The sequence below is a fragment of the Schistocerca piceifrons genome, chromosome 2, assembly GCF_021461385.2.
Source record: "Schistocerca piceifrons isolate TAMUIC-IGC-003096 chromosome 2, iqSchPice1.1, whole genome shotgun sequence".
Taxonomy (NCBI): Eukaryota; Metazoa; Arthropoda; class Insecta; order Orthoptera; family Acrididae; genus Schistocerca; species Schistocerca piceifrons.
The window spans coordinates 480,255,062-480,280,646 of NC_060139.1; the positions used below are offsets into that span (position 1 = coordinate 480,255,062).

Sequence of the window (25,585 nt, forward strand, 5' to 3'; positions counted from 1 at the left end):
AACGTCAAGTGACAGTTTAAATTCCTGGAATCTGGATATGGGTCAGAAAATATGAGAACAATTCAGTTCTTCCAGCGTAGAATGTTTGAAGGTGGATGTTATAATCTCCGTGTGTTGTTGTTTAAGAAAGTAATTGGTCTTCAAATAGGTTAATGTGTTTGGCACACAAGACACCACTAAAAAAGCTGTCAATTCCCTGAAATTTCGACTAAAGAGTATCATGGGATCAGGCAACAGCCAAATAAAAAAGTTTTCATTTGTATTTCCTGGATATCTTGATAATAGGAAACAGCTTATCTGTAAGGAAAACCATCTGTAAGTCTAAAATAACTCCAGCAGCAAAATTCTAATGATTGCCAACAAACTATGATCATTTTAAAGGCAGTGAAGACGTATAAGAATTAACATTTGCAATGCTGTGAACTCCACATGAGTTAATAAGGCTACAGTACTCTTACATACGAGGGTAGTATTATGGCTGAAGCCAACAATGCTTTTTGGAGGGCTTGAAAAACGAAGGGGGCCAAACGGCCACTTCTGTATGTGTGTCACAGACCAGTTAGGACGCAAAGACAGCTCCACTTTTACAGAGGGGGGGGGGGGGGGGGATGAGATAGTCTGAAATGTTGGTACGGTAGACAATTAAGTTATATTAATAAAGCAGTAACCTCTTGATTCTTTTGATTCTTTAAGGAATCAAACTCTGCGAATGAAACAGCTTCAAATGTCTGGTTTCTTTATAAATGAGTTAATGTCTTAAATATTTGACAGTAAGCATGTAAGTGACAAAAGTTTCAAATAGGTTTGAAATTATGTTTAAAATTTTTGGAAGTTACTAATTGCTCTCATTCTCAAATACTGGATAATTTGTGTACCATGAGCTATACTCCCTCAAGAGACACAATTTCTAACTCTAATATTAGACTTACTGTGTTGGACCTTAAACATAATATTAAACTTCTTAATGATTAGCATTTTTAAATCTAGCAATTAAATGAAATATTGAAATTCAAATTTGTTGCCACTGAAAGCCATTAGATAGGTGACCTGTAGCCAGGACTGTGCATCGTGAACTGGATTAGCCTTATCTTTTGTCGAACAAACAACATGCCGCTGATCTGGTTTAAATTTTGCCCGATGTCAGTGTTAACGCCAGAAGTGGTCGACAACAATGAAAACGATGTCACATTTTCAGCACTGTCTGAAATGATTGTCGCACTTCGAGTGACTTCTTTCCACCTAGGAACAAAGCCTGTACGCACAAGCTGAGTAGGCTTTGTTCCTAGGTGGCGTTGCTTCCTTCAATAGTCGGCGGAACACCCTTTGTCTCCTGTGCAGTGCAAAGTTTGGCTCATGTATCTCAAAGCACCCTTATAGTGGCGACTATAATTATAGTCTATAATAATAAGACTTTGCGAGGAAGACTTGACTGCAGTATGAAGCAGTTCCTGATTAGTGACAAACATCAAGACAGCAGTGGTCTGTCAACTGGCGGAAGAGAGGGAGATACCCCAAAGGCGACAATGAGGAGGTATAATGAGAACTATTTATTGCTAGATTTTACTAAAACTACAATCAATGAAGAAGAGCGTTGGCAGTGTACAGTTGTTTAACTATTTTAACTGCTGATAGCATGAAACCTGACAAGTTAAAGAGACATCTTGAAGCCAAACATCCTGAATTAACAGAAAAACCAAAACATTTTTTGTCTGGAAACTAAATGTTTTATTATCTACCCAGAAGAACTTTGTCATAACGACGAATGTAACATCTAAAGCCCTTCTAACCTCTTACCAAATTTCTCGTAGAATTGCTAAATGCAAGAAACCATATACAGTTGCAGAAACTCGGGTTTTACCAGCAGCAATTGATATAGTATCAACAATTTTTGGCAACTCATTTGCTCAACAGTTGGAAACTATTCCTGTCTCAAATGGCACAGTGCATAGAAGAATTTTAGGCATTTCTGACGATTTACTCAAGCAGTTAATCTGTAAATTGCACAAAACTATTTGAACTTCAAGTGGGCGAAGCAACTGGCATTTATAAAGATGCTCATTTGACTACTTATGTTTGTTTCGTTCATGAATTTAACATTAGAGTGGAATTTATTTTCTGTGAGCTGTTACTGAAAACAGCTACAGCTGAAACCTTTTTGACATGCTCAATACTTTCTTAAATCAAAACAGTATATCATGAAATAGGTGCATTGGAGTATGCACATATGGAGTTCGCTCAATGTCCGGAATTCATGGTGGATTGCCAGCAAAGTTAAAGCTGTAGCTCCTGCTGCTATATGGACTCACTGCATGATACATTGGGAGGCTGTGGCCACTAAAAAACTTAGTCCAAATCTTCATGAAGTCCTCAAAACCATTATACAAACAGTTAATATTATTAAGGCAAAATCTGTAAATGTGAGGAGATGGGTGCTGAACAAATTCAGTTGCTCTTTTTTTAGTAATGCTCGATGGCTTTCAAGGGCCAAAGTACTGAAAAGAAGGTTTGAACTGAGGAACGAGGTATTCTGTTTTTTATAGGAGAGAAGCCACTCTTTGGCCGACTGTTTCAACAATGGAGATTCTTTATGTAAAATGGCTTACCTCACTGATATTTTTGAGAAACCAAATATTCTTAACACTTCACTTCCAGGTAATCAGGCAACTGTACTGTCTTGGAATGAAAAGGTGAAGGCATTCAAATAGAAATTAGAGCTGTCGCAAAAACCGAATGGAGATTAGCGTACTACATATGTTCCCTACTAAGTCACTGGTAGAGGATACAGATAATCCGATACTTCCAATGGCGATAAAAGCTTGCTTTCATCATCATCATCTTGCAACATTAAAAGTTCACTTCGAGAAATATTTCAGCAACAATTTCGATAAATTTAATTGGATTAAAAACCCATTCATAAATGCTCCTGGGTCATCATTTCTAAACACAGAAGAGCAAGAACAATTATTGAACTCATTTGTGATACTTCACTGAAGAGTAAATTTAATTAAATGGCTTTGTTGGTGTTTTGGATACATGTTAGAAAGAACTTCCCAACGCTAAACCAAAATGCAATAAAGATTCTGATTCCTTTTGCAGCAATGTACTTGTGCAAGACTGGATTTTCAGTTTTGTCAGCTATGAATTCGAACTACCAATCAAAGCTAAATGCAAACAAAGAACTTCCAGTGGCTCTTTCTGCTAATCCTCCACATCTTGAGAAAGCTTATTCTCAAAAGCAAGCTCATCCATCACTATGAACTTTTTAATTTAAATTTTTATTTCTCTTGTAATTCTTGTTTGCTGAAGTGTCAATAATATTCATTTCATAGTTTATGAATAAATGAAAATGTGGTAGATAAAAAATTGTTCCATATTTTTGTTATAATGAGTCATTTTTGGTTTCTGCTGCATAATATCCTTTTAAATTGAGTTTAGTAAACAGAATAAGGAAAAAATATAACATGACTATTTTTCTTAATAACAATAGGCTGGGGGGGGGGGGGGGGGGGCTGATACTGTTTTTCCTAGTGAAAAGGGGGGGGGGAGGAAAAACGTTGTGAGAACCACGGATATAGATAGCATTCAAAATTTACTTCAAGTTTGATTGACGTAAACTATCAGTGGAAGAAACCTCACTCACCTCTCATTTCACCTTCATTTGTGGACAAGCCAAAATACAACACTCAGAGAGATGCAATTTTCTGCATTAGGAAAATGAAAGAAAAGTGTGACATTTTACAGACAAAGAGATGTCGCCTCCACATACATTTTTCAATCTCTACAGGCTGTGACACAGTCCAACATGCAGTCAAAGAGATGTAAATTCACTGATCATGGCTTCATAATATGGTGTAAAGCAGGGAGGCAAATACAGTTTTCGCTCAGTCCTAAGCTTTTATAACCTGATTCTACATGCCCATGTGAAAGTGATTTTGGAAGGTTTACCACTTTCTTCTAATTGTATGTTGGGCCTGGCATGCAGTTCTACATCTACATCAATGTCTAAACATTCTTGTTAACCACTGTGAGATGCGGGGGAAGATGGTACCTCCTATTGTACCAGTCATTAGGGTTTCTTCCCGTTCCATTCATGTATGGAGCGTGGAATGAATGTGTCTGTGCATGCTGTAATTATTCTAATCTTGTCCTCACAGTGTGAGTGATACAAAGGGGATTGTAGTACACTCCTAGAGTGACCACTTAAAGCCTGTTCTGAAAGCTTGTTAGTAGACTATCTCAGGATAGTTTACATCTATCTTCAAAGAGTCTGCCAATGCAATTTCTTTAGCATCCCAGTGACACACTCCTATGGGTCAAGCAACTCAAAAAATACTGTTTCCAAGACACATTTGTTTAAGCTTTAATGAAGTCAGACCATTAAGAAACAGAATACATCAAAATAAGCAAAAACCCAACTAACTTGATCAGATGAGAAGTTATGTAAACAAACGGTGTTGTAGATAGCATCAGAATTAAATCAGTTTTTTTTTTTTTTTTTTTTATTTATTTATTTCTGTATCTCCATTTTGAGGAATATTGCTCAATGGTAGCTTTTGTTAGTAATACCTGTTAATATTCAACATAAATTTCTCAGTCTCCCCCCCCCCCCCTCCTTTCAAAAATATCTTTTTTAAATGTTCAGTGTCAACTTAATGTTACTAGTAAATAAAGGTAATATCTTTTGTGACTGCCTTCTAGCTTTATTTCCTAACTCGTTGGATATTTTTTATTTAGTCATGAATAGATGTCATTCAGGATCAGCATTTTCAAAAAAGTGGCAACCAGAATCTATAATGAAATATGTTCACCATTAGGTATCAAAGTAACCTACCTCCAAAAAAATATTGACTAGACGTCTGTCACTCCTTGGAAATACAATAAGTTTAGTTTCTTGCTGATTTTAGTTGTTAGGTCATGGTCTAAGGGATGTTTCTGTGCCTAATATTTAGTCTCCCAATGATTGCCACACTTTCAGAGGCCGCATGAGTTGTTACTGAAACTCAAGTAGGCTTAGCATTACGAGACAAAACATTAGACACAGACACATACCTTAGACCATGGCCTAATCCTGTACAACTAAACTCACCAATAATGTAAATACTGGCTGTGAAGGCCTTCATTGTATGAATAAGTTTAGTATTTCTCTTGTACTATTTAGTTCCTGGGATAGGACATGTCTTCAGACTCACCAAATCAACTATAACAATAATCACAGTTTTAGAATCTTGCCCCCTCTTAGTTTAATTTCTGTGGTTGCCCACATTTGAAATGATTTCACTCATGGCAAGGGTAAACATGAACAGTAATTCTGTTGGCACACAACTTTGCCTCAGCATTTAATTATATACCTGTATGTAATATGATCTTACTAGGAGGAACTGCAGTGCTGTTGTGATACATAAATCAAGGATTCAAAGTTAATCATTGCACAGACAGTGAAGACAACAAATGAACAGTTACACTTTTCAACTCCAAACCATTTAATTATTTATTTTGCAAAACCGTTTTCATGATATATTGCTTTTAAAAATATATATCAAAACAACATGCTTTATATACAGTGCACGCAAATTTAGAATTACAAATAATCAACTATTCAACAAGTCAGCTGGCAACTATGGACAAGTGGGAGGATGTATGGGATAGCTTTTGCATCTAGGTCCATTGCAGGGATACGAGTTACAAGGCAAGGGGTGTTTCGAGTAATGGTGGAATAGGGATACACAAGGATATTGTGTAGATTCGGTGGGCAGCAGAATACTCCTTTGGGATGGGTGGGAAGGAAAAAGTTCTCATTTCCAGGCATGAGAAGTAGTAGTCGAAACCCTGGCAGAGAATGTGATTCAGCTGCTTCAGTCATAGGTGGAACTGTGTGGTATGTGATGAGAGAGAAGGCACGGGTGATCTGTTTCTGGACAAGGTTGTGAAGGTAATTTCACTCTTTCGAGACCCCAGTGAAATCCTTGCTATATTTTTAGTGTGACTGCTCATCACTGCAGATGCAAAAGACTTTTTGATATGGAATGTGTGGCAGTTGTCAAAGTGGAAATATTGTTGGTGGTTAGTACATTTGATGTGGACATGGCTTGTTGCATTGAGGAAGACCAGCTGAAGCAAATGGGGAAGATGATGATGACCTGGAGAAATGTTAATAGGGTGTCCTCATTCTCAGACCAGATCAGAAAGATGTCATGTTTTTCCACACACAACAGATAGCTAGCATGGATTGCTGGTGCAGTGTCTCATGCCATATATTCTTCCTGCTGATAGAATTATTGTGGACCTACAAACTGATCACACTTCCTCCCTCTTCCTCATATATTTTCATGTGTTTTTTCTGTACCTTCCTGTGCCACATGTATTTCATTGAACCCCATACCTAACAAACACCCCCCTCCCCCCTTTTTCCCTTATTCGAACACGCATGTACTGATGTCACGGAAGCCAGTTACACTGCCTCCTCTCTTCATCCACCCACTGACCTGCATCTCACTATTATTGTCTTCTTATTTATTTTTCTCCTTGATATTGTGCCGTCACATTGATTTTAGTTCACTTTAATCTTTCAGTATAGGCCCTACTCCCTCAGTTCTCAGCTCTTTCCCTTCACTTCATGTGTTTTGTCATTTCCGTTTCTTTCCCACATATTTTTATGCATCTTTTTACTCTTCACTATGGTCCTTGCCCCTTTCATCTGTGCTAGTACAGGGAAGTTTTCCTATCCTTGGCCAGAATCCAGTCCCACATACTGTTTCTCCTGTGTTGCCTGTCTCCTAGAATCTCTCAAAATGGATTCATCAAATTATGCATCTCCAACTGATCTCCTACAATGACCTCTGTCCATTCAGATTTTGTCAGTACATAGCCCTCACCATCTTAGCCCTGGAAACCCCTAAAAATCAGGACCAAACCACCGTGCAATACATTATCTCCATCCATAAAATTCTCCTCTCTGCAATCCCAAATTTCTGCATCCAATTTCCCAGATTGAAACTCTTTCCTCCAGGATCTAGAGCAGCATGCACAACACAACCTCAAAAGCTCTACTACCTGTTTACCTTCTACTCCCACCTTGACCACCACTATCCACAATCACTACAAGAACTTCCATCAAACCTCTCTTGTATTCTCTAATAGCTGCCAAACCCTGCCTTGCAGATCTACTACATTTGCCATCTCAGAAACTCCCTACCAAAACCATACACTATCCAGAACTTAAACAGACCGGAAACACAGTCCTGAAACTGTCATCCAAAAGCCTCAGTTCCACAGAAGTGTCAGTTCTTTCCAAAGGCCTTACCTTTTGCCCCAGCCCAAATTCAATCACACTGAGCTAAATAGGCACATTCTCTCCTCCTCCTTTCTTGCCACCAATCGTACCAATCACTGACTCAGTTCATTCCTCCCTCGCTGCCCCTAAATCACTCCTTGTTAATCCAGCAGGACTTCCTGTCACTTCCCAAATCCTTAGGCCCATCCCAGAACATAGAACATCTGCTGCAATAAGCATCTCCCCCCCCCCCCCCTCTCTCTCTCTCTCTCTCTCTCTCTCTCTCTCTCCCCCCCCCCTCCCCCCCACCCATTATCTTCACATTCCCTGCTCTCCTACCTTCAGCATGCTTCCTAAGTCCATAAACCCAACCATCCAGACACCCCATTGTGGTTGGTTACTGTGCCCGCACAGTGAAAATCACTGTTCTCATGGTCCAACACATTCAGCCTATTACCCTTACCCTACCCTCGAATATAAATTAACACTAACCATTCCCTCCAATGACTCTCCACTGCCCCTGTTGGTTTACCACCCAGCACCCTGTTCACTACTGTCGATACCACCTCCCTCTACATTAAAATCCCCAATGCCCATGGCCTTGTTGCTTTCTTCCAATGCTCAACTTACTCCAAACCTTTATGCTTGTTCCTGGTCACCAAGACTAACTATATCCTCACCCACAGTTACTTCTGCTTCGAAATCATCACATACAAACAAATCCATGATAAAACAAAGGACACCCACATGGTACCCTTCAATGTCAATCTACTCACGGGCCATCTAGAAGAATACTTCATAATCACTCAGAATCCCAAACCTCTCACATGGTCCAGATTCACTGTTGACACCTTCATGATCTGAACCTAGGATTGCGGAGACTCAATCCACATTCCTCCAGAACATCAACATCTGACCCATTCATTTCAAATGGTCTTCCTCAACCAACAAACCATTTTCTTTGATGTTGACCTCCATGTCTAGAATGGCTACAGCATTACCTCCATCCACATCACACCTACCAACCATCAACAATACCCATAATTCAACTGCTGCCATCCCTTTGGTACAGACCAGCCACCTGTGGTCATTGCATCTTGGTGATGAGCAATCCTCTCCAAATTGGCCAAGTATCTCACTGAGACCCTCACAGGCCTCCCAACCTTGTCCAGAAATAGATCCCCATTGCTTTGTCTCTCCAGTAACTTATTACATACCCAATGTCCACCCATAATGGAGCGTTCCTCTGATGATTCAGTACCACTCAAGACTGGAGCAACTGAATTATCTTCTCTGTTGGGGTTTTGATACCTCTCATGCCCCGAAATGAGGAATATCCTTCCCACTATTCTCCCCACCACTCCAAAAGTGCTATTTCACCAACCACGAAACCTACATGATATCCTTGTCCATTCCTACTCCACCATTTCTCCCAACCCCCTTGCCTTATGGCTCATGTAATATCTCTCTATATTTGATGAATTATTCTGATACACTTCTACCTTCGAATGACATTTACTAATTTTCTATCTTCATACTCGCAGAATCCATGCCCAAAGTAGTTTCATGCAATAGCTATGCCATGAGCGCATAATTATTTTTTGTAGTCCTCTCTCTGATGGTTGTTAGAAAAAAGCTTCCGAGATTGTCTTTGTGCCGATTAGCCTGAGCATTGTTTGAAGAACTGTAATCTGAATATTGAGATTTATGACAAAATATAACTGATACGAAATTGTACGATTAAAAGGGAAAAATATATATATATATATATATATATATATATATATATATATATATATATATAGCTCCTTCATACAAAAGGTGTGTAACAATTTACATTATTTGACATTTGAGAATTAGTGCTATTCATCGATTATATTGCGTAGTTGTTAATCAGAAGGGAACTTCCGAAAGACTGGATACGAACCTGGATTTAATAATCCAAGACCTCCATTACATCTTCGGAAGGTTAAACTTCATCAAAGCCAAATATCCACTGGATCTGAGGTTTCCCGACTGATTGTACAATGCTCCCAAAATACGAGCCATTTTATTTGTACAGATTAGCAGACTGCTGCACAGCACGAGCCTGCAGAGAAGAAGAATCATTGCCTGATTTCATTCTAACAAGTAAAATTTCTGAATCATTTTGACTGACTGAGTTATGACTGTGTTTCCTATTATGAATGATTGAGAACTACATAATTACATAGATAGGAGGAAAACTTACACTCATCAGGGTATATAAAACGACAAAAAAGAAATACTCCTGGGTGGAAGAACCTTTTTTTTCCCCATGTTAAGTGACAATATACTTTCCATTAGAGCAGTAAAACTTAGCCACCTTTCGAATGGTAAATTCAAACAATGGAAAATCCTAAATGGAATGTAATAACATAATGAAAAGGATAGTTGCTACTCACCATATAGCAGAGATGCTCAGTCACAGATAGGCACAACAAAAAGACTGTCACAAAATAAGCTTTTAGCCAACAACGTAGTGTGGCTTCAGCTGCCACAGACTGTGGTCATTGGTCATATATGTGTGAGTTGCACTTGGTTGGTTGGTTGGTTTAAAGGCGGGAAAAGGGACCAAACCACGAGGTCATCGGTTCCTTGTTCCTAATAAAACAATGCCACAAGTCTGAGAATAAAACAGACAAAACATATAACACAAAACAGAAAGAAAGGAAAAGCCACAACAATGAAGGGAAGACAAAGAACAGTAAAAGGAACAAAAGAGTACAAGAAAACAACAGAGATGCTAGAAAGAGAAGAGAGTTAAACATGAAAGCAGATTACAGTGGCTGGCCAACCACAAGACTCTGCAACACTTTAAAACCTCCACCCTAAAAGCACTAGGGTGGAGAACACAGAGGGACAAAGGACATGCGCTAAAACCTACATAGAAGTATACAACCCACTCTCACGGATAAAACGTAAAACTAAAGCTGTTGTGGAGGTATTGTCGCCCAACGCTGAAGGCAGGGTGCTAGGAAAGTTTGTTGCAGAGCAGCAAAAAGTGGGCAGTCCAGCAAGAGATGGACGACTGTCATTTGGGAGCCACAGCGACACTGAGGTGGATCCTTGCAATGGAGTAGGTAATCATGCATTAGCCACGTATGGCCAATGTGGAGCCGGCAGAGGACAACTGATTCCCTGCGAGAGGCCTGCATGGAAGACTTCCACACATACATAGTCTCCTTAATGGCACACATTTTGTTGTGCGTGCTGTTATGCCATTCTGTCTCCCAAAGCCGGAAAACCTTGTGGTGTAAGACAGAACGCAGGTCAGCTTCGGAGATGCCTACCTCCAGAAGTGGTTTCCGCGTCACCTGTTTGGCCAGCTTATCGGCAAGTTCGTTGCCGGGGATTCCGATGTGTCTTGGGTTCCACACAAACACCACGGAATGGCGGGACTGTTCCAGCGCATAGGTGGACTCCTAAATGGACGCTACCATAGGGTGGCGAGGGTAGCACTAGTCAATAGCTTGTAGGCTGCTCGATGAGTCAGTACACAGGAGAAATAGCTCCCCAGGGCATGAGCGGATGTACTCGAGAGCACGAAATATGGCCACCAGCTCTGCAGTGAAAACACTGCGGCTGACTGCCAAGGAGTGCTGCTCAATGTGTCCTCCATGAACATATGCAAAGCCTATGTGACCATCAGCCATTGAGCCGTCAGCGTAAACCACTTCAGAGCCCCAGAACACGACAAGAATCGAGAGGAAGTGACAGCAGACAGCAGCGGGGCTAACGGAGTCCTTAAGGCCATGCAAGAGGTCCAGACAAAGCTGTGGCCGAGGCGTACACCATGGAGGCGTACGTGAATGGACTGCAAGTAGAGGTGGTAAAGGCAAGGACTACAGTTTGGAGAGAAGGGACCTCATGCGAACTGCAATCGTTAGCCCCGATCTGCGAACTGCAATCGTTAGCCCCGATCTGGGCCGCAGATGCAGAGATGGACTGCCGCGGGCGGGAAAAGGAGACTGTAATTCGAATGCTCAGGGGAACTATGAATGTGTGCTGCGTAGCGGGCGAGTAATTGCGCACGTCTGATATGCAGTGGAGGGACACCACCCTCCACCAGTATGCTGGTCACCGGACTCATCCTAAAAGCTCCTGTCGACAATCAAGCCCCACAGTGGTGCGCAGGGTCGAGTAAATGCAATGCTGAAGGTGCTGCCGAAACATAAACCACACTCCCGTAGGCAATTAGGGTTTGCACAAGGGCTCTGTAGAGCTGCAGCAGGATAGAGCGATTTGAACCCCAATTGGTGTTACTCAGAGAAAGGAGGGAATTGAGGTGCTGCCAGCACTTCTGCTTAAGCTGACGAAGATGAGGGAGCCAACTCAATTGTGTGTCGAAAACCAGCCCTAGAAACTGACATGTCTCCACTACAGTGAATGGATCGTTATTAAGGTAAAGTGCGGGTTGCGGATGAATGGTATGATGTCAACAGAAGTGCACGACACATGACTTTGTGGCTGAAAACTGGAAGCAGTGGGCTAGAGCCCATGACTGTGCCTTGTGGATGGCTCCCTCTAGGTGCTGCTCAGCAACAACAGTACTGGAGCAGCAGTATGAAATGCAGAAGTCGTCTGCATACAGAGAAGGTGAGACGGAGGGCCCGACAGCTGCTGCTAGACCGTCAATGGCCACTAAAAACAGAAATACCCTCAATACAGAGCCCTGCGGGACTCCATTCTCCTAGATATGGATGGAAGTATGGGAATCACCAACTTGGACATGGAAAGTACGGAGTTTTGGATAAAAATTGGGAGTGGTCCCCGGAGACACCACTCATACAATGTGGCAAGGATATGATGTCACTAAGTGGTGTCGTATGCTTTACATAAGACAAAAAAGACAGCAGTCAGGTGTTGCTGTCTGTAAGCGGCTGTTCAGATGGCAGACTCGATGGACACAAGAATGTCAGTGGTAGAGTGACCCTGGCGGAAGCTGCCCTGACATGGAGCCAGCAAGCCTTGTGACTCCAGGACACAACCCAACTGCCGACATACTATACGTTCCAGCAGCTTACAAAGAATGTTGGTGAGGCTGATGGGCTGACAGGTATCCAAATCAAGCAGGTTTTTACCAGGTTTGAGCACTGGAATGATGGTGCTCTTCCGTCATTGCGATGGAAAGACGCCATCGCACCAAATCTGGTTGAAGATGACGAGAAGATGTCACTTGTAGTCAGATGAGAGATGTTTAATCATTTGGCTGTGGATGTGATCAAGCCCCGGAGCCGTGTCGGGGCAATGTACAAGGGCACTGAGGAGCTCCCACTCTGTAAATGGGGCATTATATGATTCATTGCAGTGTGTAGTGAATAAGAGGATGTTCCCTTCCAGCCGCTGTTTGAATGTGTGAAAGGCTTGGGGGGTAATTCTCCGACGCAGAGGCTCGAGCAAAGTGCTCAGCAAAGGGACCAGCAGTCGCGTTTGCGTCGGTACATAACTCACCATTTATGGTAACACCGGGGACAGCTGTTGGGACTTGGTACCCAAAAAGAAGTTTAATCTTTGCCCAGGCTTGGGAAGGTGACGTTTCGCAACCAATGGTGGAGATTTATCTCTCCCAACACGCCTTCTTCCGTTGTCTGATAAGCTAGTGAACACGGACACAGAGCCATTTAAAGGCTATGAGGTGCTCCAGGGAAGGGTGCCGCTTATGCTACTGTAGAGCTCGCCGATGCTCCTTAATTGCTTCAGCGACTTCCGGCGACCACCAAGGGACTGCCTTACCTCTCTGGCACCATAAAGAGCGTGGGATAGTATTTTATGCTGCAGAAACATTTGTGCTAGTCACCTGCTCAACCATCAATCGATATTACTGCGTGGGGGAGATTCAGTGGTGACAGCAAAGGTGAAAGTTCCCTAGTCTGCCTTGTTCAAAGCCCATCTGGCCAGGCGTCCGTGTGCCTGACGCTGGGGCAGTGACAGGAAGATGGGGAAGTGGTCACTACCACACAGGTCATCAGGTGCTCTCCAGTGGATAGATGGGAGAAGTCCTGGGCTGCAAACCAATAAATCAATGGCCGAGTAACTACCATGAGCCACACTGAAATGTGTGGCGGTCCCAGTATTTAAGAGGCAGAGGACGAATTGCAACAGTAAAGTTCTGACATGGGTGTCACTGGCCAGTAAGCATGGTACCACCCCACAAGGGGCTATGCACATTAAAACCTCCCAGAAGTAGGAAAGTTTTAGGGAGTTGATCAATCGGTGCAGCTAATAACATTCAGGGGTACTGCACCATTTGGAGGAAAATATACATTGCAGGCAGTTACTTCCTGTGTCATCCTTATTCTGACAGCCACAGCTTCAAGAGGGGTTTGAAGGGCCACATGTTCACTACAGACCGATTTTAGGACATATATGCAAACTTCATCTGACACTCGATTATAGTCACTATGGTTCCTGTAATATCCCTTACAGCCGTGGAGGACAGCATTCTGCATTGTTGGGAAGCAGGTTTCCTGGAGGGCAATGCAGATGGTAAGTGTAATGCTTAACAGTTGCCGTAGCTCAGCCAGGCGGTGGAAAAAACCGCCACAAATTCCACAGGAGGATGACATCATGAGACTGCGAAGGCATGGAACATTCAATGAGGCAGTTTACACCTAAGAGTCACATGTTGCCACCAAATTATTGCCTGAGCACTCTATATCCATTGTGTGTGAGGGTCTTGCGAGATTTTGGTCCTTAGTGGACGCCAAAATCTCCACCCCATCCTCAGCTGCAGAGTTTGTAGGTAGCAGCTGTGTGGGTGTCACCACAATTTCCTTGGTCTTAGGGTTTTCTTTTTGGATTTCTCTCACTGCTCCTTGAGTTTCCCTGGCCGGGAGGACTTCACTGGCTCAGGCTCCGGGACTGAGGATGAGTGTTAAGCCCTACGACCAGCTGCTTTTGGGCTCTTCAGCCACTGGCGGGTGTCATCTTTCACACTAGAAAGAAACTGGCAGGTGTCGTCTTTCCCAGTAGAAGAAACCTGAGAAGGGAGTGACCCAAGCGATCCCTTCCTATCAAGAGAGGCTGAAGAAGACCTTACAGGTGGGGACGGACATCCCCGATGGGGGTGGGGGGCGTGTCGCTCCCGAAGCAGGTGGTGCAGGAGTAACAGGGAGGGAAATTCCCCACTGTCAAAGGGGCATGTGTAGTCTTCCAGCTCAGAGGTGACCTGGGTTGGCGGAGTTGACGGCGCTATAACTGTTGTAGCAGCGGCATAAGACGATGCCATGCGCACAGGATGCCGGCGTTCAAATTTTCTCTTAGCCTCCGTGTAGGTCAGTCGGTCCAGGATCTTGTACTCCATGATTTTCCTTTCTTTCTGGAGAATCCTGCAGTCAGGCTAGCAAGGCGAATGGTGCTCTCCGCAGTTGACACAGATGGGAGGCTGGGCACATGGAGTATTGGGATGTGATAGGTGTCCGCAGTCTCGGCATGTGCCGGTGGAAGTACAGCGGGAAGACATATGGCTGAACTTCCAGCACTTTAAGCACCGCATCGGGGGAGGGATATAGGGCTTTACATCACACCGGTAGACCATCACCTTCACATTCTTGAGCAATGTATCACTCTTGAAGGCACCGGTAGCAACCTGATTATCCTTTGGACCCCGGTGCATACCAGGCCATATGAGAATTAGGGGAAATAAACTGGCAGATGCAGCAACCAGACACGATTGCTGTTGAGCAAACATGTCAAAAATATTCAGCTGCTGCAATTTAAGCTGTGCTGTTAGGATCCGGTGTAACCACATGCCGAGAGAAACAGCAAAAAATTTTTGAAGACCAATATTATATGCAAAAGCTTCACTTTTTTGCAACTATAGGGTGTGCATATTAATTGAAAACATTAACTTTTTGTATTTGTGAGTTTGTGCTACTGAACAGTGTTACTGTTGGCTGACTATATCACATGTCTTCTGCTCCACTTATCTGCTGCCATTGGCTGGTGAGATCACGTGGCATGAGTTATGATCGATTCACAAAAGTGCATTGCGCAATGTAACTTCGACTTCAGTGCTTCAGAAGCTGTATTTGATGGAATTCGTATTTATACTTTTATATAATGAAAATATGCAGTTAACTAAGTGAACATTGGGCAGTCTGGGGCAGCTCGACTCCATAAAGGATGGCTCTCAGAGCAGCTGATGCATACAGCTGGAGATGGGCAGTTAGTGCTAAGTTGAGGGGTACCATTCTGCTTGTTGCTTCTCCTTTACAACTAATTGTTCATAGGGCCAAAACAGCACTTAAAACACCTCAAAGAGTTAGGGATGAAAAACATAATCTTGATGCTCCAGGAAGCCTGTCGTGATGTATTCAGGTAGCAATAGACTACTGAAAGTCACAATGAGGTGGCAGTTTTTGCCAGCTTTCTGTTATTTTATTGTGTTATTTGTTTCACACGAACTATTCCCTTTGATGTCAATTCTTGTTTAATAAGCAAGATATCTATTTCCATTACATCACAGCCTGTTTCTACACAGCTGCACGAGTTGAGAAAGTTGTGCATTTCAATTAATACGTGAAATTCATATTATTTTACTGATTTTCTAAGTAATTCCACCAGCCCTGATCCATAAGCTCCAATTTGGAAGGTAGCATTTTGAAGTCAGTTGACAGATTTTGGGGTACCAGAAAGCCTCTGTGAATTTAACTTGGGGACCAGGCCAGTATTCACCTAGCGGGATGTGGAAAACCGCCTAAAAACCACATCCAAACTCGGCGGCACACCATCCCTCGTTAATCCACTGGGTGGATTCGATCCGAGGCTGGTGCACCTCCCTGAATCCACGAAGCAGCGCATTAGCGTTCTCAGCTACCCTGGTGGGTTGAATCTGCTATGCTTCAAACTAGGATATTCATGAACCTTCAAAATTGCTCGTTATAGGTCAATAAACTATTGTATAAAATGAACCACGAGACCCTTGCACCTTGCTACTTTGTTGGATCTGATGGAGGTGACTGTCATAAGTCTTACCATTCCTCTATGGCAAAAGTCAACTACAATCAGTTACAGGAATGTCACCAGTGAACAAGGAGCTTCTCTGATGTAGGTCTGTGCTTGGTTTTACTGAAGATGCCCAAATTTGTTCATACCATAATGCCTTGTTGATGACACAATTTCAATTCCTGCAGAAGACTTGCTGCAACCCCTTTTAGTAAAGAAAAAAAAGTAATCAGTAAGGCTTTAACACCAGTAACCATTGCAATATTTGAGAGGTTGAATTTACTGACTAATGAAGTTTTTAAACCTGGTCAGAAAATTTGTACCAAATGTAGACGTGAAGCGGCCCATAAAGAATCATTGCACCTTGATAAGCAAGAATTACCACCTACTGAAGACACTGATGTTGCTGATGCTTACTGCTAATACTTCATTATCATCATTTGGAGAGTCACCATTAAAGCTTCAACAGATCAGCAAAAGGGATTCAATGGGATGCATAAAGTGCAAAGTTCTAAGAGCCCAAGGCAGTATTACTAAGGTAACTCCCACAGCTGCTGGAACGCGCCAAGTAGATATTACTGAAACACAAACAGAAGAGTGCCAAAAATGTAAAGATAAGGACATATTAATTGAAGAACTTCAGATTAAGATTCAGACTTCAAGCAACTGCAGTAAAATTTAAATTTTGACCCTAGCCCAAAACAGTTGGACTACTGAAAAAACAGATAAAGAATTTGCTGTTTCAGCTAAAATGGTGAAGAAGGCTAGGAAACTAAAGAACTGTAAACTGAAAAGGGGAAAAGCTCAATGATGTTAATTAAAACAAAATGTCCTCACATTTTTGAAGATGGTGAGTTTTCTTGTTTATGCCCAGGTAAAAAGGATTGTGTTACAGTAAGAACAAAAGGGAAAAAAATCACAAGCAAAAAATGCCTGCTACTTTGTAACCTGAAAGAGCGTTCATTGCTTATTGTAAGCAATAGGGAAATCAACTGTGCTTGTGAGTTCAGGCTGAAATAGTGTACTACAGTTGATGCTTCTGGATCACATTCAGTATGTGTATGTGCAATTCATCAAAATGACAAATTAATGCTGGCTTCAGCAACATCCATCCAAGATGACTACAAGGTTTTGATGGGAAAAAAAAAACCGCATGCAGTTTGAAAACAATAGATTGTATACTGCAACATTGTGAGGAACATCCAGGAAAAATGCAACAACAGGCTTTTCTTGGAGAGGCTTTTAAAGACTATGACCCCAAAGAAACAATGGAATACAAGCAATGGGTCCATACTGACAGACACATTAGAGACATGTCAGACAACTGTTGAAAATTTCATGGACACACTGATGCTGAAAATTACATGTTTAAGAAGCCATCACATTCTGTCAGAACACCAAAGTTTATACCCTAAGCAGCTAAAAAGAAACCTTGCATAAAATGAATTAATTATATTTATGGACTTTGCTGAGAATTATTCATTTGATGTTCATGATGCTGTGCAAGGATTTGAGTGGAGGAATAGTCGGGTCACATTACATCCATTTGTTGTTTATTCTGGTCGCAAAGAATGTCAAAGTATTAGCATTTGTACGATAGCAACTGTCTCTGTCACGATACCATTGCTGTCCATGCTTTTCAAATAAATTTAATAGCTTATTTAAAGACAAAGATTGAAAACAGTATGAACATTTCTTACTTTAATAATGGTACAGCTACTCAATATAAGAATTTCCAAAATTTCATCGATTTGTCTGCTCGAAAAGGATTTTGGCATCACTGCCGTATGGAATTTTTTTTGGAACAAGCCACAGTAAATCGCCTTGTGATAGCATTGGGGAACAGCAAAAAGACTAGCAGCCCATGCTAGTCTGCTGAGGCACTAAGATAACCAAATAGTGACTCCATATGATTTGTTCAAATTCTGTGATGATAGTATTCCAGGCATAAAGTTCTTTTATGTAGCAATAGAAGAAATTGAACAAATTCAGCCTGATCATGAAACAAGGTTTGCCATGGGACATACAATATCCGCAACAAGAGAAAATCATCAATTCAAGCCAATTAATTGTAATCAGCTCAGAGTAAGCAGATTTTACAATGATGCTACAGTTTACAATCAGGACAATATGTTGCATGTATATATGACAATTTTTGGTGGGCTGCAAACGTGTGATGTTTCACATGAAAAACTAGATGTCCTCTTCAGCTGTATGCACCTACACGTTTCTGCTCGTTCCTTCCACTGGCCAACTGCTAAAGATACCTGCTGGACTCCTGAGCAACATATTTTCACGACTTCAGAAGAACCATCAACATCATCATCAGGAAGACAATACAGCTATCCACAATCTGCCTTCATAAATTTGTAGAACTGTTTAATCAAAACTGGAACTGACAATTTAGTATTTTTGTTTTGTAAATTTGCTGTGTCATGTATTATACTTGTTTTTATGGCATGTGTTAAATTAATGCTTGAAACTGATTTATATACTTAAATAAAAAATTAATTATGTGATTTAATGAGTAAAATATTTCACTTTTCAATCTTCTCGAAGTGCTAAAATAATAACTTTTGAAACGTATTCCTGCTCATCAAAATGCGAGATACAGATATTAAATAGGTCTAATATAGCTCTGAAAATCTTAAAGCATGTTCTTCCTAGCTGTGGCAAGAAAAAAGGATTGAACAAGACACAGTTGAGATACTGCCCCCTAAAAATTGCACATAGGAAGTTTTGGCCAACTTTGCAGATGTATATCTTTTCATCTAGGCATCCAGTGTTAATTAAATTTGAACCATATGTAGGCATCACAGGTAGGAAGCATCCTCTGAAGTTTTGGTGTGATTGGTTCATATGAAAAGTAGCAGTAGTCGGTCACCCTTTGGCTCTCAGAATAGTGCAATGAATTTTTTAGCTTTGGCATGGTGTGATTCAGCTTAAAAAGTTGTCTATATATATTACAGCAAATGACAAAATGTATTCTAGAACTTTTAAGACAGACTAGCAAATTTGGCATATATGCACCTTTGTATGTGATGCAAAGATGAAAAGCCTCTCTTTAAAAGCCCCTAAAAATTCAACCACAGAAGATACTGGACTGAAATTTCATATTTAACCATCAGAGACCATGTAGATTCACACTAAATTTCATTGCGTTTGGGGGTGGTCAACTGGGGACACCTAGTTCCCCTGACATGGTTGGTTTAAAAGAGGGGGGGGGGGGGGGGGGGGAATGGACCAAACTGCTAGGTCATCGGTCCCTTGTTCCAAATAAAACAATGCCACAAGGATGAGAAAAAAAAAAAAAAAAAAAAAAAAAAAAAAAAAAGTTAGACTGAAGACACAAAACGGAAGGAAAGAAAAAACCACAAGAATGACGAAAAGGCAACATACACTTAAATGAACAAAAGGGAAGAAGAAACGCAAGAAACAGGTAGAAGAGATTAAAGTGACAAAACAGATTACCATGGCTGGCTGACCATGAGAATAAAAGGGAGAAGCCAGCCACTCTCCAACACATTAAAACCTCCACCCTACCGAGCGGGGTGGCGCAGTGGTTAGACACTGGACTCGCATTCGGGAGGACGACGGTTCAATCCCGCGTCCGGCCATCCTGATTTAGGTTTTCCGTGATTTCCCTAAATCGCTCCAGGCAAATGCCGGGATGGTTCCTCTGAAAGGGCACGGCCGACTTCCTTCCCCATCCTTCCCTAATCCGATGAGACCGATGACCACGCTGTCTGGTCTCCTTCCCCAAACCAACCAACCAACCAACCTCCACCCTAAAAGCACTAGGGTGGCGGACACTGTGGGACATAGGACATGTGCTAAAACCTAGATCAAATGATAAAACCCACCCTCACGAACAAAACGTAAAACTAAATCAGCCGATGAGGTGTTGTCAGATAAAACAGTGGCAACGAAACCAGTCCAGTAATCGAAGATTTCATCACAGGGCAGTCAAAGTGGGACAGTGCATCAGAATATGGGCCACTGTCAACCAGGGGGGGGGGGGGGGGGGGGGGAAAAACCACGCAGGTCAGTTATTGGAATGCCAATCTTCATAAGTGGTTTCAATGTAGCCTGTTTGGACAGCCTGTCAGCAAGTTCATTGGCTGGGATTCTGACGTATCCTAGGGTCCACAGAAACACCACTTAATGACCGGACCGTTCCAGGGCATAGATGGACTCCTGGACGGTCGCTACCAAAGGATGAAAAGGGTAGCACTGATTGATAGCTTGTAGGCTGCTCCCCATGGCATGAACGGATGTGCTCAAGGGCATGAGATACAGCCATCAGACAAGGAATGGTGTTCAATATGTACTCCATGGACATCTGAGAAGCCAATGTGAGCATCAGCCATAGAGCCGTCGGTGTAAACCACTTCATGGCCTCAGTACATGTCACGGATTGAGAGGAAGTGGCAGCGGAGAGCCACAGCGTTAACTGAGTCCTTTGGGCCATGTGGAAGGTCCAGGCGAAGCCGTAGCATAGGTGCACACCATGAAGTTGTATGCAAATGGACTTAGAGGATAGGTAGTAAAGGCAAGGTCTCCAGTTCAGATAGAAGGGATCGGACGCAAACTGCAACTGTAAGCCCTGACCTGGGCCACCGATGCGGGAGATGAGCTGCCATGGGTGAGAAAAGGAGACGGTAGCTTGGATGTGCAGGAGAACTACGAACATGTGCAACGTAACTGGCGAGCAGTTGCGCATGCCTGACCTGCAATGGAGGGACTCCAGCCTCTGCCAGGACGCTAGTCAACGCACTCGTCCTAAAAGCTCTCGTCGCTAGTCAAAGGCCACAGTGGTGTGCTGGGTCGAGTAAATGCAACACTGAGGGTGCCGCCGAACCATAAACCAGACTCCCATAGCCAAGGCAGGATTGAACAAGGGCTATGTAGAGCTGCAGCAGCGTATAGCGATCTACACCCCAGTTGGTGTTGATCAGGCAGCGGAGGGCATTGAGGTGCTGCCAGCACTTCCGCTTAAGCTGGTGAAGGTGAGGAAGCCAAGTCAATTGGGCTTCAAAAACCAGTCCTAAAAATGGATATGTCTCCACTACAGTGAGGGGATCGACAGTAAGGTAAAGTTCTGGTTCCGGATGAACAGTACGATGCCGACAAAAGTGCACGACACACGACTGAGGGCGAAAACAGGAAGCAGTGGGCTAGAGCCCATGACTGCGCCTTGTGTATGGCTCCCTGTACGTGCCGCTCAGCAATATCAGTACTGCTGGGGCAGTACAAAATGCAGATGTGTCTGCATACAGAGAGGATGAGATGGACGGCCCAACAGCTGCTGCTAGACAGTTAACGGCCTCTAAAAACAGAGATACACTCAATACAGAGCCCTGTGGGACCCCATTCTCCTGGATATGGGGGAACTATGAGAAGCAACAAGAAATGCTAGATAAAAATCTGGAGCGAGCCTCTGAGACCCCACTCGTACAATGTGGCAAGGATATGATGTGGCCAGGTGGTGTCACACGCTTTTCGTCAGTCAAAAAAGACAGCAGCAAGGTGTTGGCATCTGGAAAAAGCTGTTCAGATGCCAGACTCGAGGGACACAAGATTATCTGCGGTAGAGCAACCCAGGCGGAAATCGCCCAGGCACAGAGCCTGTAGGCCACGACTCCATGACCCAACCCTACAGCCGACAGACCATACGTTCCAGCAGCTTACAAAGAATGTTGGTGAGGCTGATGGGCCGATAGGTATCCACATCAAGTGGGTTTTTGGCAGGTTTGAGCACAGGTACGACGGTGCTCTTCCATCACTGCGATGGAAAGAAGCCATTGTACCATATCCGATTGAAGATCATGAGGAGATGTCGCTTGTAGTCAGATGAAAGATGTTTTATCATCTGACTGTGGATCCGATCTGGCCCAGGTGCTGTGTTGGGGCAATGTGCAAGGGCACTGAGGAGCTTCCACTCTGTGAATGGGGCGTTAAAGGATTCACTGTGGTATGTAGTGAGCATGAACAAGAAGACTTTCCCTTCCATCCGATTTGTGAGAGTGTGAAAGACTGGGGGGGGGGGGGGGGGGTTAATTGTCCGATGCAGAGGCACGAGCATAGTGCTCAGCAAACTGCTCGGCAATCGTGTTTGCGGCAGTAGATAACACGCCATTTATGTTAACACCGGGAACACCTGTCGGGGTCTGGTACCTAAAAACTCATTTGAGCTTTGCCCAGACTTGCGAAGGTGACATATGGCACCCAATGGTCGAGACTTATCTCTTCCAACACTCCTGTTTCAGTCTTTTGGTAAGCTGGCGAACGCAGGCACAGAGCTGTTTAAAAGATATGAGGTGCTCTACGGAAGGGTGCCACTGTAGAGCTCAACGACAATCCTTAATTGCCTCAGCAACTTCCGGCGACCACGAAGAGACTATTGCCGGGGGCAGCGTAAAGAACGAGGGATCGCGTTTTCCACTGCAGATATGATCGTTGTAGTTACCTGCTCAGCCACCACATTGATGTAACCATGTGGGGGGGATTCAACAGTGACGGCATAGGTGGAGGCTTCCCAGTCTGCCTTGTTTAAAGCCCGTCTGGACAAGCGTCCATGGGACAGATACCGGGGCAGTGGCAGGAAGATGGAGAAGGGGTCACTACCACACAGGTCGTCATGTATTCTCCAGTGGATAGATGGGAGAAGGCCAGGACTGCAAACTGAGAGATCAATGGCCAAATATGTGCCATGTGCCACACTGAAATGTTTGGGGGCACCTGTATTTAAGACGCAGAGGTAGAGTTGTGACAGTAAATTTTCAACATCTCTGCCTCGACCAGTAAGCACGGTGTCACCCCCCAAGGGGTTATGAGCATTAAAATCTCACAAAAGTAGGAAAGGTTTAGGCTATTGATCAATCAGTGCAGCCAATGTGTTCAGGGGTACTGCACCATCTGGAGGAAGATATACGTTGCAGACAGATATTTCCTGGATCGTCCTTATTCTGCCAGTCACAACTTCAATAGGGGATTGAAGGGGCACAGGTTCAGGACATAGACACTAACTCCACCTGACACTCTATTATAGTCACTATGATTCTTGTAATATCCCCTATAACCCCGGAGGGCAGGGGTCCGCATATCCGCGAACCAGGTTTCCTGAAGGCCAATGCAGAAAGCAGTTGCTGTAGCTCAGCCAAGTGGTGGAAAAATTCACCGCAACTCCACTGGAGGATGACATTATCATGAGGCTGCGAATGCATGAAGCGCGCAAAGAGGCAAGTTATGTCTCCGGGTCACCTGCTGCCACCGATTAAGTATTTGTAGCCATTTCTATGGTGGATGAGGCATCAGTAAGATCCAGGTCCACAGGGGATGCTAAGATCTCCACCACATCCTCAGATGCAGAATTGATAGGGAGTGGTGGTGTTGGGGCCACCAGAGGGTCCTGTTTCTTAGCAGACTACTTCTTAGTTTGCTTGCTCGCTCGCTTCACTTGGGGGCTTGCTCGGAAGACTACTCCGAAGCAGCTTCAGGCACAGACGAAGACCATAAAGCTCTTCATCCAGCAGCTTTTGGCTCTATGAGCCACTGGTGAGTGTCCGCCATGGCATCAGTGGAGACCTTGGGAGAGAGGACCTCAAGGGACCCCTTCCGCAAGAGAGGAGCTGGAGGAGGCAGTTGCTTCTCCAGCAGTGGGGAGGGGACCGATGTGCCCTATGTTTGGGGGCGCCTTGCTCCCAAAGTAGGTGCTTTGGGAACAACGGAGGAAGATTTGCCCCCTACCACCAAGGAAGCGATTGTATTCTGGTGGCTTGGAGGGCCCACTATCCGTGGCACAGAGTGAGGAACCACTGGCAGTTGGGACGGAGATGGTGATGTAGCTGCAGCATATGTCGACCTCAACCAAATGGGGTGTAATCTTTCAAATTTACGTTTAGCCTCTGTGTAAGTCAACCGGTCCAGGGTCTTGTACTCCATGACATTCCACTCCTTTTGGAATACTGGGCATTCTGACGAGAAGGGGGAGTGGTTGGTTGGTTTAAAGGTGGAAGAAGGGACCAATCTACAAGGTCATCGATCCCTTGTTCCTAATAAAACAATGCCACAAGTGTGAGAATAAAACGGAAAGAAAGAAAAAGCCACAACAACGAAGGGAAGGCAAAGAACACTAAAACAAACAAGAGAGGACAAGACAACAAGAGAGAGACGCAAGAAACAGAAGAGAGTAAAACATGAAAGCAGATTACAGCGGCTGGCCAACCACGAGAATAAAAAGGGAAAGCCAGCCACTCTGCTACACATTAAAACCTCCACCCTAAAAGCACTAGGGTGGAGGACACAGAGGGACAAAGAACATGCGCTAAAACCTGCATAGAAGTATAAAATCCACTCTCGCGGATAAAACATAAAACTAAAGATGCTGTGAGGGTATTGCTGCGCAACGCCGAAGGCAGGGTGCTGGGAAAGTTAAAAGTCTGCCGCAGAGCGGCTAAAAGTAGGCAGTCCAGCAAGAGGTGGAAGACTGTCATTTGGAAGCTACAGAAACACGGAGGTGGTACTCGCGACGGAGTAGGTAACCATGCGTTAGCCACGTATGACCTATGCCGAACCCGCAGAGGACAACTGATTCCCTGCGAGAGGCCTGCATGGAAGACTTCCACACATTCATAGTCTCCTTAATGACACGCATGCTCAGAGCCATTTGAACCTTAATGACACGCAGCTTGTTGTGTGTGCTGTTATGCCATTCTGTCTCCCAAAGCCGGAAAACCATGCGTTGCAAGACAGAATACAGGTCACCTTCGGAGATGCCTATCTCCAGAAGCAGTTTCCGCGTCACCTGTTTGTCCAGCTTATCGGCAAGTTCGTTGCTGGGGACTCTGACGTATCCTGGGGTCCTTGTAAGCTGCTCAATGAGTCAGTACACAGGAGAAATAACTCGCCAGGGCAGGAGCGGATGTACACAAGAGCACGAGATACGGCCACCAGCTCTGCAGTGAAAACACTGTGGCCAACTGCCAAGGAGTGCTGCTCAGTATGCCCTCCATGAACATATGCAAAGCCTATGTGACCATAAGCCATTGAGCCATTGGTGTAAACAACTAAAGATCCCCAGAACACGTCAAGAATCGAGAGGAAGTGACAGCGGAGAGTAGGGGGGTTAATGGAGTCCTTAAGGCCATGCAAAAGGTCCAGATGAAGCTGCGGCCGAAGCGTTCACCATGGAGGCGTATGTGAATGCACCGCAAATAGAGATGATAAAGGGAAGGACTGCAGTTCGGAGAGAAGGGACCGCACGTGAACCGCAATCGTTAGCCCCAATCTGGGCTGCCAATGCGGGAGACGGTAATTTGGATGCTCAGGGGAACTACAAAAGTGTGC

The 25,585-nt window shown here is 43.7% G+C and overlaps 1 long non-coding RNA gene across 5 annotated transcripts in view; it reads right to left on the reverse strand.

Annotated features, from left to right (window-relative positions):
- Positions 1-25,585, reverse strand: part of LOC124774892 — a 35,296-nt gene that overhangs the window by 947 nt on the left and 8,764 nt on the right. For 3 of the 5 annotated variants that reach the window (XR_007015574.1, XR_007015573.1, XR_007015571.1), the window contains exons 2-3: positions 9,694-9,892; positions 9,198-9,359 (exon numbers count right to left, since the gene is read on the reverse strand). This is a non-coding gene — a long non-coding RNA (uncharacterized LOC124774892). The remainder of the gene's footprint in view (positions 1-9,197; positions 9,360-9,693; positions 9,893-25,585) is intronic. The other 2 variants (XR_007015572.1, XR_007015570.1) reach the window with 1 other exon arrangement.